This window comes from Castor canadensis, chromosome 1, assembly GCF_047511655.1.
Source record: "Castor canadensis chromosome 1, mCasCan1.hap1v2, whole genome shotgun sequence".
Lineage (NCBI taxonomy): Eukaryota > Metazoa > Chordata > Mammalia > Rodentia > Castoridae > Castor > Castor canadensis.
In genome coordinates this window covers 32,998,956-33,015,020 of record NC_133386.1, presented here as the reverse complement: position 1 = coordinate 33,015,020, position 16,065 = coordinate 32,998,956, and the positions used below count along the sequence as shown (strand labels likewise).

General features: G+C 41.6%; 1 protein-coding gene across 3 annotated transcripts in view; it reads left to right on the top strand.

Annotated features, from left to right (window-relative positions):
* Nucleotides 1–3,697: 3,697 nt before the first annotated feature.
* Tmem200a (transmembrane protein 200A) overlaps nucleotides 3,698–16,065 on the top strand; it is a 72,609-nt gene continuing 60,241 nt past the window's right edge. The window contains exons 1-2 of one of the 3 annotated variants that reach the window (XM_074074855.1): nucleotides 3,791–3,834; nucleotides 6,801–6,894. The gene's annotated coding sequence lies outside the window, so the exon portion shown is untranslated. Of the gene's footprint in view, nucleotides 3,835–6,800; nucleotides 6,895–16,065 lie in introns of all 3 variants that reach the window. The other 2 variants (XM_074074860.1, XM_020184330.2) reach the window with 2 other exon arrangements.

The window sequence follows — 16,065 nt, the reverse complement described above, 5'->3', positions numbered from 1 at the left end:
AATGGTAATAGTTTATTTTAATGTGTATCGCCACTACTTTTTTTCTTTCTCCTATATTCTTTCTGCCCATTTCCTCCTTTTAAAGATAAAATCATTTTCTCTTTTGACTTTGTTCTTTTGCCCCCTACCTTGAAACAGCAACCGTGGCCTGCTAGCAGAAGTAGCTCAGGGGCTTTCAGACTATCAATCTATTTCACAGCTGGAATAAAGCAATTCAGATAAAAAGTCTAGCAAACAATTCCATTTGTTTTCTATTGGTGGTATTTTTATTTTCTGGTTGGAAACCCCTTTGCAGGTCTGAAGATGCTATGGTCTATATTTATGGCAAAAATGGGTATAATTTCACACAAAATTTTTAATAGTCTTTCTCTTAGTTTTTGTTACCAGATTTACTTAAAAATACTCATCATTTTTTGTTCCAATGTATCTTTCTATAATTCATTAGAACTTACTGCTATCCATTAGGTTTATATTTATGGTGTACCAAAGCTGGAAACAGTGATCTTCATAGTCTGACATTTTTCTTAGTTAATTCTTAATTCCACAGGAATTTCTTTTTTTTTTCCTTTGGATGATGTTGTAACATTAAAACAAATTGGGGTGTGTGTGTGTGTGTGTGTGTGTGTGTATGTGTGGTATTCAACTGAATGTGTTGAAGATCTAGGTGGTAGGTAAGAAGAATCATATATATATATATATAATTTCAATCAATTTCACAACAGCATTAGGTACTTTTTCCTATTTTAGGAATAGAACTGACATTCACAATCTCTCTGTTAGTAGGTAGTTTAACTTGGATTATGGGGAAAATTGCTCTCTTTCCACTATATACTCTTTTAGATGGATTTGTTCTAGTGGAAATTTATAGCATCTCAGAGGGAGACAGCAGAAAATATTTTGTGTGAAGTGCTATGCACCTTTTGTGGTGAAAGGTAGGAAATAATTTGTTCCCATCCATCATTTCAAAAGTGGATATGAAGCTAAATTCAAATCCATTACTGACATGGGTTACTTGCTGTGCTCTTTTCAGATGGAAAAATATTGGCCATTAGCAAAGATTAAATAATTTACCTGCATTTGCCTTGAGCACTCAATGCCAGAGAAGATTTTGTAACTAATATCTTGAGAGTTGCTTAGAGTACTGAAGTGCAGATAATATTCTATTTATAGGACATCTTATTCTTTTCTGAGACCGATAGTAATTTTAAAAGAAATTTAAATAATTTTTTGAAATTCTTACCTAGTCTATCTTTCTTCCTCATTTTTCTGGGTTGAATCATTGAAATCTAAGCTCAGAAATGAGTAATTATTATCAGAGGCCACAAGAATGTGCTTATTTGAAGCCAGACACAGAAACACAAATATTACATGTTTTCTCTCATAAGCAGAATCTAGATTTTAAAAAAAGAAATGAAAGAAGAGAGGGACTATTTGGGAAGAAGAACTGTTTGCAAAGAAGAGGGAGACCAGTAAGAGGTGGGAGAGGGGACAATAGATAGGGGGTGTGAATACGGTTAGCGTACATTGTATACCATATGAAAGTGTCATAATGGGATCCATTATTTTGTACAATAAAAAGCTTTGGGAGAAGACTGTGCTATTTCTTCTTTCATGGTCTTCATCTGTCCCTTTTTGAGGACTGCTCAGCCACTGGATACATAAAATGTCTAGATGACCATTTTTAATGCTTCACTGCAGGTTTTAGACTGGGTGCCCTTACACGATCTCTAGGTACCCCGGGAGCCTATGAGTCATCCCTTAGGAAGCTAGTGAGGGTCACAATGTCAGGAGCTTTATAAAGACATGTGACTTCCGGGTACTTATTTATAAAATGTCAAAGTAGAAACTCGGAGGAAAGCCCAATGGACTCATACTACGTTTCATGTACTTCTTCGTCAAATATGCAAGAAAACCTAAGAAAATTGAGCAGGTGGCTGTGGGCTAAAGAGTACTAGATGCAGGTGGGATAAAAATAAAACTGCAGAAGGTTTACGGAGGTGACTCATACATAGCTCCACCTCCAACCGAACTCCTTGGGTTTTCTTTCTTAAAAAAGTTTTTGGTTGTGAGTTTTTCACTAAAAGTGCTCAGTCTTCAAATTCTTTTAATCAAATTAAGATTTTACCACCGTAAATTCACTTTACAATCTCTCCTCATTGCCATATATGCTTTCTAAGATTTTCTTTTAATGCGGATATTTTTACATGGAATTCTTCATCTCCTCCATACATTCTCTACCCCCCCTCCAAACATACTTTTCTTGAAAATGAAATCAGCAGATCATACATTGAAATACCCAAATGCCTGTCCCAGAATGCTATTCGTGCCTTCCTCTCTTTCACTTTAAAACACAGTCCTGTGTTCTGCACACCAATCGTTGGGATATGCGGTAATCCAGTTATACACGGAACTTCTCTTACTGACCTGACTTCACATACAGTCATCACGCCCGTCTCTGCCGACCTGCAGCTGACTATTGTACTGTTTTACTCTACGACTAGGGCGCTGCCTTCACTAACTGGTATTTGGGGCAAGGATGAATAACCTGAACCCGTGGTTGGATCCGACTGGGTCTGAACCTCAGCATTGCTCATCTCAGGATTGGATCTTCGAATCCAATCCGCCATCATCCCCCGCGTCCCGGACCCTCGCCCCCTAGGCCGCTGCTTCCCAGGACCCGCAGAGAGCTAAATCCCCTGGGCGCTCAGGAGCCAGTGTAGACGGATCGGGTGTCTGCAATGACCACTGAGGGTCAGGTTTGGTTATTTCGCGCAGCACCCGCGCAAGCCGCCAGGGGGACCCCGACCCGCCCAAGCGGCGTCTGATAAGAAAGCGCCCGAGGGACTCGGAGCCGAGGGTCCTCCAACGCCTACTCCAAGAAAACCCCTCGACAGACCGGGGGATCCCCTCTGCTCCATGGGACGGGCGGGACCGGCTCTCTGCCTCTGGAACCAGGGTCCGTGGGCAGGCAGAGGACAGTGGGTGTGTCCGCTTCCGCCCGCTGGCCTTCAATCCTCCAAAGAGCGCCTGAAAGCGGTACTTTGTTCTCAGTGATGGGTTTTGTCTGCTGGCGATTCGGGGTCTCGAAGTGCAACTTTGTGATCCGGACGCACATTTACAGGATTGGGGGGTCCCGGAAGGGGAGGAGCAGATCCCGGCTGCATCCTCCAGGAGAAGGGGGGCTGCTGGGCCGGTGGAGTTCCCACGGGTCGTGGGCGGCGGCGCGACTGGCACCATAGCGGGTCCAGATCTTGCGGCGACGATCCTGGACGCCAGCCCCGCCCCCAATCCGCCTCTTTGGGGTTTAGGGCAGGAGGTTAGGGGCTGGGATCCGTCAGGAGAAAACTTTCCCTCCTAGCTCCCCTGGTCCCTTTTGTCTTTCTTGGCAGGGGCTGCGGACGCCTGAGCCGTGATCCCTTCGCCCCAGCCTCGCTCGCCGCGCCCGGTGCCCTCGGAGGGCAGGAGCGCTCCGTCCCCGCGCGCTCCATGGCGGCGGCCAGCGACCCCACAGCCACCGGCGGGCACACGCAGCCGCGCGCCCCTCGGTTCCGGACCGCCCGCGAACCCCCGGCGCGGGAGTAGGGGCGCCCGCTCTCTGCCGCCCGCCCCCTCGCCTGACTCATCCGCCCACGGTGACCGCGCTGTGTCCGCTGCCCGAGCCCCGCCAGGATGGGGCGGGAGACCGCGGCTGCCCGCGGCTGCCGACATTCCGGCTGACGCCCCTGACCCCACGGCGTCGTTCGCTGGTCTCCGGAGGCACCCGACGTCCCTACAGCTCTTGGAGCGAGAGCCCAGAAAGACCACTGGACCCCTGAGGCCTCGCGCTTGGGACAGGTGAGGGGGAAGGAAAGAGCGCTGGGGAAGTAGGTGGGCGAGCCCTGCAGTGGTAACAGGGGGCTTCTTCAACCCCCTTCCCCTTTCCTCGTCAGACTCCAGAGTTAGGGTAAACACTGACTTCTGAAGTTTGGGATGTAAACCAAGTCCGCCCTCAGTTCCGGACTTCTTAGTCCCCAGAGCGCCTCGGAGAAGCCAGGGTCCTGGAGTGCCTGGCCAGGTTTTCCGAGCTACACCCTCCTTTGTCTTGGTGCCAGAGTCAGCATTGTCTGTAAGGGTGTCCAAGGTGTTACTAGATGGCAGAGTAGAGTGTGGGCAGGGGTTCCCAAAGCAGTACCTGTGTGTGTGGGGTTACCTACATAGCAACACGGAGAGGCCAAGTCATCTGTAAAATTCAGCACTGCACTGCCGTTAAGAGAAAGGACTTGGAAGATTTGCTGAATTCCTTTGTGAGAATTAATTGTTCAGCACTTCACATTGTGTAGGCACAAGCATTCTGTATTTGCTGCTCTTTGATTTAGAGAAGTGTGTGTGTGTATGTGTGTGTCTGAAACAATTCATTGTTTAGTACTAGGCATTGATAACGTCAGAGAGAAAGGCAGAAGCTTCACCATATGTATAATTGAATAATTGGAATCAGTGTCTGTCCACCTTCCTCTGATGTATTTCAAAACTAGATATGCCGGGCTTACCTTGTCTTTTCTTCCGAAGATCTTCAGAAGTAGTTGTGGATCACAGCATAGGAACCATTTCAGGAATCAATAAATATTATTTGTCAGTAAGAGTATTGAACTCTGGATTTTGCAGTCAAAAGTATTAATGTATTATGTATTAATATTAGCAGAGCCTGTGAAGGCTCTTTCTCTGAATGTTTTGCCATTTCTTGCATGATGGAAACACATAAAACGACCTTCAGTTTTTTATTTGGCTACTGATGCTAGGACATATTAACGTTTTGTGAAAAGTAGGCTAAATCTTGAAACTTTTAAAATCTTTATTTTCCCCACTATTGTTTAACCAAACAGAAGCATCTGATTGTAGCATTTCATGCTTTCCAAACAGCTCAAGTGAGGACTAAGAATCCTAAACAAAAACAATGCTTCTATTTAATAGTGGAAACTACAGTGGAATGCTTCCATAGTTTATGTTAGCAGTATACTCTTAAAAAGGTATACTGAGGTGTTAAGGATGATTTTGCTCTAACAAAATTCTAGATAGAGACAGCTTATAATTAATAGATCATTTAGCTATATATGTCACTCTGGTCATAATTATCTTTGTATCTAGGCTGGGAAAGCTTCCAGTAAAGAGAGTTTATGCGTAGGAAGTGTCTGTATGAAATTTCCCAGCAGTTGGCACAGAGGCTTCACCTGTTGCATCTGAGGCAGGTCTAGGTAAATGCAGTGTCCAAAAAGCATCCATAATTAGGAAGATTTGAAAGGCCGTGACCCATAATTGTAAAGAGGAATGGCTGCACTTGTCTTTTAGTGATGGTTTTGAATGCTCCGAGTTAGGTTGCTATATTTGGGCTTGTACAGTTTCAGAATTTTGACAATAGCTCATTGGAAGGAGAAAGATCACTACTGACATGCAGGAGAGTGAGTCTGAGCAGACTGGGTAAGTCTCATTGTCACGATCACTCGGCACAAAGGAAAATTCATATTTAGCTCAGAGGAGTAAATGAGAGCAAAGATAACGCAAATGTCACCGTTTACATTACTTAAACAAAACTAGAGATAAAAAATAAGTCCTCAGAGTAAGTAATAAGTTCTTACGTTACTTACCAAACAGAATGCACGATTTAAAGAGGAGGTAGTTTAAACAATAAATTTCCTGTAGCATTGTCCTCCTAAATAGGAGACAGTATGGGAAGTCTTTGTCAAGCAAAATGCATTTGGAAAAAGAACTTTTGTATGGAACAAACAAAGCTGCGATGACATCACATGGAGACTTCATTTCATTAAGGAGTATTTGATGTGCAGTTTTATCAAGTGTATCCACTTGTTCCTGGACTTAAGATAGGTTTTGTCTGTTAAGGTCTGATACGTGGCCAAGGACTCAGAGAACATTGATGAGCACTTGCTGAGGTGCAGTGCTAGCTGATGGACACCTCTGTGGAAGTTTCTAGGTTGGTAGGAAGGGGTCTGGTAAATGTGGCACAAATCACCAAAGAGCCTGGGTGAGAGGGAATGGTGCAGGGAAGGGGGAAAGTGTGGTGGATTGCTGAGTGAGAAGCTTTCTTCTTAACTGAGACATTAAGTGACTCTGAACAAGTTCCTTGACCTCTCTAGTCCTTGGTGCCCTCATCTGTAGAACCAGGACTCTTGACTGGCTACCTTTGCATTCTCTTAAAATGCTGCATGATGAATTCTGGTGGAATTAAGGACTGGGAAAAATCAGAGTTAGGGAGTGTGATTTGCTGGGTTAGGGCTGGGTGTGCTAGATATAGGGAAAGGGTAACAGCTAGAATAGTAAGAATTAAAGATGATCCTGCTTGGGGTATCTGGCCCATCATTGATTATCTGAGTTGACAATGCAAAATAAAATAATAAATGCCAACTTTCACTTAGTACTTGATGGTTTACCATGTGTTTTTCAAAAATAATAGCAATTGATTTTCCTCACAACCCTCAGAGGTAATTAGAGCAGAAAGGTGATGAAACCAAGTGTAGTATTGCAAAGCACATTTGCATGGTCTGCTTCACTGCCTTTGTCCAGGATTTATAGAGAAAAGCAATAGCACGCTTTGGGAACCCTGAGTAAATGAGAGAGAGAGACATGAGGTTGGTGTCAGTTTTTAATGGAGGTAGAATTTCCGAGTGAAAATTTAGTTTGCATTCTGGAAGACAAGTCTCCAGTTATGAAATTGAGACCTCCAGAGATCTTTGTGTCCTGACTACTGGTGTTCAATATGATTGTTTCTGTATTGTGTTTCATCCTCACCTCATCTCCTTCCCCTTCTCCAGCAGGAATTCTGGGAATTTGGCTAGAGTTTTGATAAGACTCTTCCAAAAGCTTTGACTGCCACAGAGAAAGAAAATATCGACAGTTTGTATAAAGGTGAGGATCCTTGGGCCGTTGTATTTTTAGTAGGTTGTGTTCTAGTAACAAGTTATTCTTTGGAAACTGTGAAAGTTTGGAGTGGCAAAATTACACAGAAAACATAGAGGTACAGAAAGGTGTGTAGATTTGGATCTATACATTTCCTCTTGCAGTGCTCTTGTCACTTGCACCTGAACATTAGTTGCACCATGGTGGTCAAGTCCCCAGTACCACTACTCCACCCTATGTTCCTGTGGAAGAGAGTTGGTCAGGATTCATTTGATTACATGCACACTGAGCCTACATTTAACTAGGTCAAGCAAGAAAGGATTTTTTTAGCTGATGTGAATGGAAAGTCTAAAGGTAGATCTTGCTTCGGTGGCAACTGGAAGCACAGACTCACATCACTTTGTCAGAGTTATTTTCCTCCTCATTTCCCAGATCCTCTTCTCTCTGGATCATCTTTATTTTGAGGTCCTCTCTATATGCAGAAGACTACTGTTGGTAGTTCTAAACATACATTCTTGAGCTGGGATCCATAAGAAAGCCAGATCCTATCTCTTCCAGGTCTCATCTATATAAACCTCTTTGAACGGTTCTGAGTGTCCAGCAATCTCTAGGTCCAGCAGACCGTGTTACTGTCATAGTCCCAGATTGACCTTATGCCCAATTCTGTGTGTGGTCTTGGTGGCAGCCCAATGTGGAAGAGGAAGCTGGTCCATGATGGCCATTTCTTTTTTTTTTAACTTCCTTTATTCATATGTGCATACAATGATTGGGTCATTACTCTCCCCTTCCCCCCACCCTTTCTCTTTCCCACCCCCTCCCTCTCGCCCCCCATCCCCTCACTTCCAAGTAGATCATGATGGACAATTCTGTAAAGATCTCTTAGAGATGTGGTTCTCCCAAGTAAATAATGCTGCCGATTAAATCAACATGTCTGCTACAGGGGATAATTGCTCTCTCTTCACAGTGATACAAAATTTGTGCATAGAAGCCACTCAGGCATCCAAGACCTCACAAATTCCAGAAGTGGAAACTTTCTCCCAACCAAAGTGAAGCCCAGGGATGAAATAATGCTATTCTGTCTAGACTTTGTTAAAAGGAGTGGAATTTCCAGGATATTATTGAATGAGCTGCCCTCCATCCATCCATATCCATGTGCTTTTAGCCAGTATTCCTGTTCCTTATTTCCAGCCTGGGGATTTCATTTGCAAAAACCCTGCTCACCTGATGGTCATGAGTTTGAAGGCACTTCCTTTGAGCATTGTAAAGACGGTCAAGTTTGAACAGAGAAGTGAAATGAACACAGAACTATTGCTTATGCAAGTTCATAGGGTTTGTTGGAGATGGGTAGAGGGGAGTAGCAGCTACATGTCAGGAGCATCACTTAGGAGTGATGTTAAATCCAAAATTAGAGTATTGGCAGGAGGAATGTGTCAACAACATTGTGGAAGTCTGGTGAGGGTGTATGTCAGGAAGAAGGATAGCTATGTTTACAGAAACATTTCTGGAATGAAATAGATCAGAAGAGACCACACCAGAAAGGCAGGCTGAATTAGTAGGTGAAATAGCCCCAAGTTATGGTGGATAGGTTAACCGCAGCTACAGCATAGAGAGAAGACCTGTGCATCCTCGGGGCACGTGTAGAGCTGACTTTTGGTGAGAACCCATTTGGTTGCATGCTTTAAACTCATTATATTATTTAAACCTCACAAGGACCCTCGAAGGTGAGAAAACTGAAAATTGAGGAGGTAAGTAACTTCCATAAGGCACAGAATAGAGTGAAGGTGCAGAGGATTCGTGCTCTGAGTCAGATTAGAACAAAGTGCCAAGGTAAGACCCTAGCAAAGGACATTACGTGTACAGATTCTTAGCTTGGGGCTTGGAGTAGAGCAAGGAAGGGGGATAGGAACAGTACAAGAAAGCTGAACAGGTGGGCAGATCAATAGAATAATGAGTGTTTGATTGTTAGTCTGAGAACAGGAATTCTACCATCTGCTCTGGCTTTAGATACTCTTCCTAGAGAAGTCAACGGGCAGATCCTCAGAGGGACACAGGATCCTATTAGTTGTCAGGCACATTTGTAGGGTGTTTGCCATGTGCTTTTCGCTTCAGTTTTGGAAGAGTAAATATTTTGTCTTTTTTATTTTTAGTTTTGGGGCCAGGAAGAAATGGAGGCTCAGAGAGGTTAAATTGCCTTCCTGAACTCCTGAAGCCAGAATGGAATATGAAGGAGCTGGCATAGAATCCCAGATCTGTCTGAATCTAGAATTCATCCTGGATTTTAAGGGAGTCATCCTGATCCTAACAGGGCAAAGTCAACTTCAAGTCTGAGTGATAGAAATGGCGAAGTCAGCAGGGGCATCTTGTGGAGAAGGAGGACAATAAGTTAACTTTTAAGACCTCCGAGTGTGAGATAAGAGCAGACCAACTGAACAGAGTTGTCCAGCAGGATTATACTCAGCTTTGCCAGAATATTTACTAATCTCCTAGAGTTTTTCCCTCTCAGTATAAGATCTTTATCATTATGCAGGATAGATACATCAGCAAGTCAGATGTCTGGAAAGCTTAATTTTAGTCACTGATTTCAGTTGAAAAGAAGGGAACCTCTGCCAACTGCCATGGCCTGAAGTTACCTTTATACATATAGATACTTTGCTCTGACATATGCAAAATAAGAAATAGATACAGAAAGGGAAAGAGAGACCAAAAAAGAGAGAGTGACCTGGACATTCTGAATATAGTAGGTATATGGAACACACTCTAGATAATAAAGGTCTATACTTGAAGAGATTATAAATGAAAGGATTTACTAGTGAAATGTGAATGACACATGAAAGTTTGTATCTACTTAGCTGACTGGATGTATGTGCAATAGACTGACAGTGTGTGTATGTGTGTGTTGTGTATGAAAGAGAGAGAAGAGAGCGCAAGTGTGTGTATGTAAGAGAGAGTAATGGAAATATACATGAAAGTAGACGTATTTGTGAGAATTTCGCAGCCTATTAGAGAAGTAAAGTTAGAAGAATCTTTCAGACAGCAATGAAGAGTGCAGTGCTAGCTAGTGTTATGACATACAAACTTAGTAGCACCAGCTAAGTATTAAAATTATGACAACTAAAAGGAATGGAGCCATCTAAAATGCCGAAGGTCAACCACAATAGGCTTCTAAGCAGGAGGTGAGCTCTGATCAATATGCGTGGGCAGAGAGAAGAGAAGAGAACTTGCAGTGCCTCAACCAGAGACCACGAGGAACTCACCTGTGAATGACAAGCTGTGTTGGCTGCTCATGACAGCGAGGGAGAAGGTACACCAGAGGGGAATGTGAAGGTCTCAGTAACAGTTGGAAATTCCTGACAGGACTTGGATTTGTGCTTAGTGATTCATGGGAGTGCATTGTTCTGGATTGCAGTAGGGGTAATTCTATGATTCTGTATTTTAATAAAGCTTATCTAGAAGGAGAAAAATCTAGAGAGGCCAACGCTATAGTTAATAAAGTCACATGCGTTAGCCACATTCAGGCCATGTCCGGCCATTCTGGGATCAGACAATGTTAATGTTTTTGTTTCCATTGGATTATGAGATCCTTGAGGTAAAGGACCAACTTTCATAATCTAATAAGGGAGCCAGATAAAAACAAATGATTCCAATGTACTGAACTAAAGCTGGTAGAGATATGAAAGGAAATTTAGAGTCTTATGAAACAAAAGCAATGCAAGCTCTTTTACAAATAGTGAGCTAATTGCAGAGGTACTGAAAAAGAAAATATGCTTTTAATTAGCATCTTTGGGCTGAAATGTGGGGCGACTTCCCCCAAATCACAGTTTTCTCTCTAAACTTACATGGGTATAGGAGAGACAAATTTTGGCCCCCTTGGCAATGTCAGTCAGATCCACTCAGTGAACATACTATGTGCAAGTGTTCATAATACAATAGTTACTTCGTGTAGTGTACTTTCTGAAGAAATGCTATTATTTCTGATTTTAAAAGCAAAACTCCCAATAAAAACTTTGGAAAATTCATGAAGTATTAAAATTCAAGAAGAAAATTGCCTATAATCCTATGACCCAAAGGCACCCATAATATTTTGGCATTTTTTCCCCTTACTTTTAATGAATTTCTTTCGATAGTTAACATTACAACCTGCTCTGCTTGCTTAGCCATATGTCTTAAATATTTTCCAAATTCTGGGCAACTTTATTAACTGTGTAATACTGAATTCTATGGATATAACATAATTCATTAATTATTCCCCTAAAATTGGACCTTGAGGCTGTTTCCAAATATTTGGTATTATAAAAAAGCACTTTGATGAAATCTTTGTTTAAATTTGAATTACCTATTTTAGACAAAGGTTACACATTTATTTGTATTCTACTTTATACATTTTTATTAGATTATATCTTTAAGCAAGATCCACGAAAGATAATTCCTGGGTTAAAGGATCTGAATGTTTAAGACTCTTCATACTTAATACCAAACTGATTTTCGGGAAAAGAGAAATTGTGATTGAATTGATGGTGGTGCATGGAAATCACCTTCACCATGTTCTCAAGCCGGGTTTTGTTTGTTTGTTGTTTTTAAATGAGAAAAGCAACTATTTCAAAATGAATACTAGCTTGTGCTAATTGCTGATTTTATTCTATTGTTACCAAAAACTCTCCTTCCAGAACACAGACTGATAAAATATTGGAATGAACCATTCATTCCATTAAAACCATATATTTAGAAGGGCTCCTGAACAGGCATATAGGGATCCCTTACAAAGAGAAAATTAGTTTGTGAATGAGTTTATGAAAGCCAATAATATTCACCTTCTGAGAGGGGGCTCTGCAGACCACGGTGTGGAAGAAACTGCAGGTGAGGGCATGCAGGACCAGAGCTCCACTTTCTTTAACCTCCTCTGAGGCTCCTGAAGACTTGGTGGTCAGGTGCTGGGGTTGTGGAGTATTCTGACGACTATGGACTGTTTTGTGCTCGTGGTCCCATGCTATGCCATGGGACTGTACCAAGTGAGGGCAGGCCTGTATGTTTTGTCCCCAGCTAAATCCCCAACAAATGACCCTGCTGGGAGGTAGAATGCAAAAACACTTAAAGACTTTTTCCACTAAAGAACCTCTGCTCTGTTAGCCACTGATTACCCAAAAACAAAACAAGGAATTTTGAGCCTTCTGTTTTTATTGTTTTCCAAAGAAAAGCCACCCACATCATAGTATCAAGTTTTCATAAAGATGAACTTTGATTTATTCCACAAGAAGGAGGAATTTGGATCACATTTAAACTTCCATAGTGGTTTTTGTTATCTTAAACACTGCTTGAGTCTACGAGGTAACTATTAAACTTACTGTAGCAATTACTCAGCTGGTTTTGGAGCTCCAGTTTCAACTTTTCCACAAATACTATTTTTCTACAAAAGTATTTCACAACTGAAATGAAAATTATTTTGGTTTTCTTTTTAAAGTTGAAGAAAAATATAACCTCATTTACTTTTATAGAGCTCAGTCAATAATTTTGGATGGAATTTTTACAGTCATTTTTTTCAACAAATAATTAAGGAGAATCATTCAGTAGATGCTATTAAATTATCTCATGACCCATTTTGTCAAGTATGAGTCACATACATAGCAATAATGTAGAAAACTATGGAAGAAGGCATAACCTATGTACTTATTGCTAACTTACTGATAAGATGTGAAAGTTCTGATAACACATACAATAATAAACTTGAGTTTGGTGAGAAGTTCATTAATTAATAAGTGAGTCAATAAATATTCTATGCTGGCAACTGGAAGTCAGGTAGGAATCAAAACAAAGATAGTGGTGGAGCTAGCATGCTAGATGGAGGAAACAAATGGTGAACACATGAATAGGCAAAGAAGTTGCAGGTAGTAGAAAGTTCTATGAGGAAAGCCAAGAGCTCTGATGTCATAGAGCGATGGTCAGGCAAGACTCTTGGGCACGTGAGCTGAGACCTGCAAGACAATAAGGAGCCAACCTCCCACACTTGAGGAGGGAGGGAGTGGGGTAGAGTTTATAGAAGAGCACCAGGAGCCATTAGAAGGCTATGCTTTTGGAGCATGATGCTGGAGGTCATGCATTAAAAATAATTGTCAAGAATACAAGTGATATCTCATTGTGACCATGGATTTTGGGGATGGGAGCAAAAACAATTTTCATTTTAGAGATTCCTTGTAGTTTTGCTCAAGATAGACCACATATCACTTTATGGATAATGGCATTCCATATACAGCATACCCAGCTTCCAAGGAGTTTTAATATGTATAAAATGTAAATTAACATAAATAAATAGATAAGCATATGCAATACATAGATAAATAAATGTAAATATCAATAGAGTAAACGTAGCTTGGAAACCTACTGTAGAATTTTTTGTTTTGTAAAGCTTATATTTTTAAACTGTGTCTAGCATAGTGACTTGTATATTGTATATATTTGGTAAGTGTTTGCTGAATTGATTATATTAAATATTCTATATTGTGAGAAAAAAATTACCTTAGGATATAAAAACACACTTAAGACAGTATTTTTGTGAGGAGAAAAAAATCATTTCTTTGACAAAATTTATATATATATTAACTGTACCCTATTAATAGTAATTTCAAATTGTACTCAGAGTGTTAAAAATTAAATATGAAAATAAAAATATAATACACAGGTGTAATCATCTTCCCACCTACCTTTCTTCTCAGTGTTCGTGGAAATCTCTGCAAAGCCCACATTGGAGGTAAAAGTTTTGTTAGCCTCTTGAGGTTTTATCATAGCTTTCTTGACACATGGAAATTGCTTATTTATTTTGTGACTCTTCCCATCCTGGAAATGACCTCTATTCAGAAAATCTCCACCAATACTTACATAATTGAATAGAAGATGGTAATGGCATATCTTTAGTGATGTTTGTAAATGAATATTTATCTCAGCACCTTGGGCAATCTCTTTCAAAATATACCTATTGAGTCAACAGACATTTATTTATTTTTTTTTCATTTTTCTTTTATTATTCATATGTACATACAAGGCTTGGTTTATTTCTCCCCCCTGCCCCCACCCCCTCCCTTACCACCCACTCCACCCCCTCCCGCTCCCCCCCTCAATACCCAGCAGAAACTATTTTGCCCTTATCTCTAATTTTGTTGTAGAGAGAGTATAAGCAATAATAGGAAGGAACAAGGGGTTTTGCTGGCTGAGATAAGGATAGCTATACAGGGCATTGACTCACATTGATTTCCTGTGCGTGGGTGTTACCTTCTAGGTTAATTCTTTTTAATCTAACCTTTTCTCTAGTTCCTGGTCTCCTTTTCCTATTGGCCTCAGTTGCTTTAAGGTATCTGCTTTAGTTTCTCTGCATTAAGGGCAACAAATGCTAGCTAGTTTTTTAGGTGTCTTACCTATCCTCACCCCTCCCTTGTGTGCTCTCGCTTTTATCATGTGCTCAACAGACATTTATTGAGTGCATACTAAGTGCCTGCTACTGTGTTTAGTGCTAGAGCATAAGAGGCTTTTCTCAAGGAGCTCAAGGGCTAGAGAGCCATCAGTAGGACTAACTATTTAGGGCGAGAGCTATGAGTTTTGAGATAAGATGATACATGGGACTCCCTGAGTCTAAGTTTGGAGGAAAGGGGTGGTAGACAGTGAAGTTGTGAATTAATTCTCAGATACTTTAAAATTTGAATTTGGTTTAGTGATTTTAAAAGGCAGATTACAAAAGGAAGACTGACAAAAAAGAAAAAAAGATGGCACATGTCATCATCCATCTCCACATAACAAGGCCACCTGCGTCCTGGTTCTCATGTCTACAGATACTGCCCTAGGGATTCCCTAGTGCCAGCTGTCAGAGGCTCATCTGCTCATTTGGCAGGAGACCCAGCTGCTGGCTTGCTTAGCAGCCCTAGAGACTCATCTTTACCTGCAGCCCCAGGGACCCAGCCCTCCTTTCTTCAGCTTCCCACATTCAGGGCTGTATCTTGGCTCTTTTGCCTTGAGGTACAGTGGCCAAAGCTGTCCCCCGCAAGTCCTCATTGGCTCCCCTCTACCCTGGATCTAACATACTTCTGCAGCTTTGGGCTGGAAGTCTCAATTCTGCTGGCTTCTTGATCTCTACTAGAGGCTCACTCATTTATTCATTCTTTTATTTATTCATTCAATAAATACTTTCTGAGTCCTTACCATGTACTATTGTAGGCACTGGAAATGTAACAGAAAACAGAGTTCCTGGCTTTATGATCCTTCTGGAGGAGACAGATAGCAGACATGTAACTTGTTGTGACAATAGGAAGAAAAATAAAGCAGGGTCTGGGGACAAAAAAGTTAATTGGGACCCCTCCCAACTAGTGTAGCACAGTCAGGGAAGAAACACCCTTCTGGTAAGGTCTGAATGAGGAGAGGAAAGAAGTCATTAGAATGTTTTAGAGAGGAATGTGCCAGGCAGGGGGACATACAAAGACCCCCACAGAAATGACGTATGAGGTGGCGTGTGGCTTGGGATGTTTGAGTGGTTGGGGTCCAGTGGGATTAGAACAGTGTAGGGGCTCAGAGAACATTGGGGCCATCAGGGAGCTGCAGACTTTACTCCAAGGAACATGGAAAACACCCTCCAGAATCTTCCTTATGGTAGGGGCTTTGTTGGCCCCAGTCCTCACAGTAGTTACTAGTCTCACAATGAAATGTGCAGTGAGTAGAAGTCCATGTGTCTGCATCCATAACTGTAGGTCTTGCTCAGAGGGCTAGAACTCTTATCCAAGGTTTTTAAAAAATGTGCTCAAATGAAAGTGATGTTTATAAGGACCTCAAAGCAAAAATAACCCAGAGAATTCTAGAGCCAAATGGGAGATGCTTTAATTGGTGAATGAAATTCTGTCGTGGGTTGAAAATATTGCACATTTAGAGAATCACAGTATGAGAGCCATGAAGAGAATTTTCAGATAAGAATAGAAAATCTGAAGTCTGGGGAGGCAGTTCACATTTCTAAAGTCCACTTACCAAGTTAGGCACAGATACAAGACTATAATCTAGGCATTTGTCCTCCCAATCACGGCCTCTGAGTAATATGGGTGACACACGGGTATTAGGGAAAAGAAAAGCTATGACATCAGGACTGAAGTTAGCTACCCAATGGGAACCAAGGCTGCCAGGATTGAAGATCTGGAGAATGTTCAGAAAGCCTCCTTA